A 4,652-nucleotide genomic window follows, 5' to 3' on the forward strand; every position below is an offset into this window, starting at 1 on the left:
CAGTGTCACTTTAAGTGCTGATAACTTTAAAACGCTTTGGCTTATCCAGGCCATTCTGACATTGTTTTTTCACCACATATTGTACTTCATGACAATGGTAAAATGAAGTTAAAAAAATATCATTTTTATTTATAAAAAAATGGCAAATTTACAAGTTTCTATTTCTCTACTTCTATAATACATAGTAATACCTCCAAAAATAGTTATTACTTTACATTACCCATGTTTGGATCATTTTGGGAATGACATTTTATTTTTTGGGGATGTTACAAGGCTTTGAAATTTAGAAGCAAATCTTGAAATTTTTCTGAAATTTAAAAAAAACTGATTTTTAGGGACCAGTTCAGGTCTGGAGTCACTTTGCGAGGCTTACATAATAGAAACCACCCAAAAATGACCCCATTCTATAAACTACACCCCTCAAGGTATTCAAAACTGATTTTACAACTTGTGTTAACCCTTTAGGTGTTCCACAAGAATTAATGGAAAATAGAGATACAATTTCAAAATTTCCCTTTTTTGGCAGATTTTCCATTTTAATAATTTTTTTCCAGTTACAAAGCAAGGGTTAACAGCCAAGCCAAATTCAATATTTATGGCCCTGATTCTGTAGTTTACAGAAACACCCCATATGTGGTCGGAAACTACTGTACGGGCACACGGCAGGGCGCAGAATGAAAGGAATGCCATAAGGTTTTTGGAAGGCAGATTTTGCTGGACAGTTTTTTTGGCCACCATGTTCCATTTGAAGCTCCCCTGATGCACCCCTAGAGTAGAAACTCCATAAAAGTGACCCCATCTAAGAAACTACACCCCTCAAGGTATTCAAAACTGATTTTTACAAACATCGTTAACCCTTTAGGTGTTGCACAAGAATTAATGGAAAATAGAGATACAATTTCAGAATGTCACTTTTTGGGCAGATTTTCCATTTTAATATTTTTTTTACTTTTACAAAGCAAGGGTTAACAGCCAAACAAAACTCAATATTTATGGCCCTGGTTCTGTAGTTTACAGAAACACCCCATATGTGGTCGTAAACCGCTGTACGGGCACATGGCAGGGCGCAGAAGCAAAGGAATGTCATACGGTTTTTGGAAGGCAGATTTTGCTGGACTGTTTTTTTTTACACCATGTCCCATTTGAAGCCCCCTGATGCAAACCTAGAGTAGAAACTCCATAAAAGTGACCCCATCTAAGAAACTACACCCCTTAAGGTATTCAAAACAGTTTTTACAAACGCCGTTAACCCTTTAGGTATTCAACAAGAGTTATTGGCAAATGAAGATGAAATTTCAGAATTTAAAATTTTGGGCAGATTTTCCATTTTAATCAATCTTTCCCAGTAACAAAGCAAGGGTTAACAGCCAAACAAAACTCAATATTTATGGATCTGATTCTTTAGTTTACAGAAACAACCCATAGGTGGTCGTAAACAGCTGTACTGGCACATGGCAGGGCGCAGAAGGAAAGGAATGCCATATGGTTTTTGGAAGGCAGATTTTGCTGGACTGTTTTTTTTGACACCATGTCCCATTTGAAGCCCCCCTGATGCACCCCTAGAGTAGAAACTCCAAAAAAGTGGCTCCATTTTAAAAACTACGGGATAGGGTGGCAGTATTGTTGGTACTAGTTTAGGGTACATATGATTTTTGGTTGCTCTATATTACACTTTTTGTGGGGCAAGATAACAAGAAATAACTTTTTTGGCACCGTTTTTATTTTTTGTTATTTACAACATTCATCTGACAGGTTATATCATGTGATATTTTTATAGACCAGGTTGTCACGGATGCGGCGATACCTAATATGTATACTTTCTTTTTATTTATGTAAGTTTTATACAATGATTTCACTTTTGAAGCAAAAAAAAAATCATGTTTCAGTGTTTCCATAATTTTTTCTGTTTTTGGGCGATTACCTTGGGTAGGGTATGATTTTTGCGGGATGAGATGACGGTTTTATTGTCACTATTTTGGGGTGCGTGTGACTTTTTGATCGCTTGCTATTTTTTTTTGTGATATAAGGTGACAAAAAATTGTTTATTTAGCACAGTTTTTATTTTTATTTTTCACAGTGTTCATCTGAGGGGTTAGATCATGTGATATGTTTATAGAGCCGGTCGATACGGATGCGTCGATACCTAATATGTATACTCCCCCCCCCTATTTTTACCAATATTTTTTTAACTTTATTTGGGGAAAATTACATTTTTGTTTATTTTTTTTCACTTTATTTTTTGTCCCACTTTGGGACTTAAACTTTTGGGGGTCTAATCCTTTACAATGCATTCCAATACTTCTGTATTGGAATGCATTGGCTGTATGAGTAATAGAGTGTGTATTACTCATACAGCTTCCGGCCTGTGAGATCCAGCCCCATGGGGACCCGATGGCATCACCGCCGCCGCCGCACCAGGTAAAAGCTGCAAACCGCAGGTCTGAATTGACCTGCAGTTTGCGGCGATCGGCAACATGGGGGGGTCACGGGACCCCCCCGCGCATTTAGCCGAGGTGCCTGCTCAATAATATGCAAGAAAATCCCAGCAGTCGTGTCTTCTCAATCAATCGAATATTTTTATTTCAACAAGAAAATGTCCACAATCCTGGACGCGTTTCGGCTAGCATGCCTTCATCAACAGGTACTGATATGTATAATGATCTGGTTTATATAAGAGGATATACTCCTCCCCCCATGAAAACCTCACCTACTCCCATTATCCTCACAGATGATGGGAGGGGTCCATAATTAGCAAAGAAACACCCACATTAACACTTTACATGGGTCTGTGTCTCAGACTAAATTTCACAATAACCTATATATCAAACAAAACAATACAGAAAGTATACAGAAAGTATAATATATTTATAAATACTTAAATGCCATATATTGCCAGGTATTAGATCCCTCACCGAATATTTGAAGTCTGAAAAAATAAAAAATAAAAATGTAAGTATAATATTAACTTACTAAATGTGCATAATATCATAATCCCTATTGAGGCCTCTGGGATATAAGGTATCCAATGTATGGATCCAATATGCCTCTCTGCGCAACAGCAACTTCTTCAGATCACCTCCTCTCCTTGGTCTTTTGACTTGTTCCAGTACTTGAAATCTCAACTGTGCTATCCCATGTTTGCACTGTTCAAAATGAAATGGGATAGGCAACAATAAGTTTTTAGTACGAATAGTGGATTTATGTTTCCCAATGCGATCCCTAATTGTCTGTGTAGTCTCCCCAATATATAATAAGCCACAAGGGCATTTTATTAAATATATCACATTAGTGGATTCACATGTGAAAAAGCCTTCAATCAAAAAAGGGCGTCCACTATGGGGATGAAAAAATGTAGAACCTCTTATAATATGGGAACATTGGGAACAGTGCAAACATGGGAATGTGCCTTTACGTTGTATCGCTAATACTGATTGTTTCAGAGTCTTTTTTATACTCCCAATGTCAGAATGTACCAATTTATCCCTGTAACTGGAGTTCCTCTTATTAGATATCAATGGTAAATTTTTAAATTCATCAATGGTAGGATAAGCCTTCTGCAACAGAGGCCAATGCTTCCGAATAATGTTATCCAGTCTCTGGTTAAAGGGATGAAATTTATGTACTAGTGTTACCCTAGATAATACATCTCTAGATGGTTTATCAGAATCAGTGAGTTTCAATTGTGTTTGCTTCAGAATAGAACGGGGATAACCCCTTTGTTCAAACCGCTGAGTCATTTCATTTATCCTGACAAATTGTATGTCGGGATCCGAAACAATACGCTGTACTCGCTGATACTGAGATTTAGGAATGGCTTTTTTCAAAGCGGGTGAATGAGAGCTTGTGAAATGGAGAATGCTGTTCCTATCTGTATCTTTCCTAAATAAATCTGTCGATAATTTACCATACTGATCCTTTATCACCAGTGTATCCAAAAAGCTCACTTTTTCACTATCCTGAACCAATGTAAATTTCAAACCCTCATACGCATGGTTAAGGTGGTCAAGGAAGGTAAGAGCCCGTCGCTGGTAATTAACTTATCCTCTAAAAGTCTCAATATTGAACAAATGAATGCGCTGCAGAAAGGACTTTCATTCAGTCCGTCCACTTCTTTTGACTCTTTTCAATTCGATATTGATTTGAATCATTTCTTTCGTAAACTAAGACTGAAGGCACATTTTTTGGAATCTTCAGAGAAACCGCATGGTGTGCATGGGGTTGAGGAGGGACATTCCGGTATACACCTTTCTGATTTGGGGCTCAAGCTTAAGAGCCGCTTCATGCCCCCGAAGGGGTATCACCCGATTGAGACCTATATTCATTTTGTTAATAGAGACATTCAGAGCCAATTGGATTCGATAAAGAGGGGTGAATTGCGTTTTTCACATAATGTAACATCACAAGAAAATATGGCTATTCGGTCGTTGATGGATGATAAAAGTCTTATTTTGAAGCCTGCGGATAAAGGCGGGGCTATTGTTCTTATGGACCGTGAAAAATATGTTGCAGAAGTGATGCGCCAACTTTCTGATGAAGATACATATATGAAGTTATCAGGGGATCCGGTGTTTCGTATTAAAGAGAAAATTATGCTTATAGCTAACCAATATTTATCCCTAGGGGTTATTGATGCAAAATTGTATACCTTTTTG

Source organism: Bufo gargarizans, chromosome 2, assembly GCF_014858855.1.
Source record: "Bufo gargarizans isolate SCDJY-AF-19 chromosome 2, ASM1485885v1, whole genome shotgun sequence".
Taxonomy (NCBI): domain Eukaryota; kingdom Metazoa; phylum Chordata; class Amphibia; order Anura; family Bufonidae; genus Bufo; species Bufo gargarizans.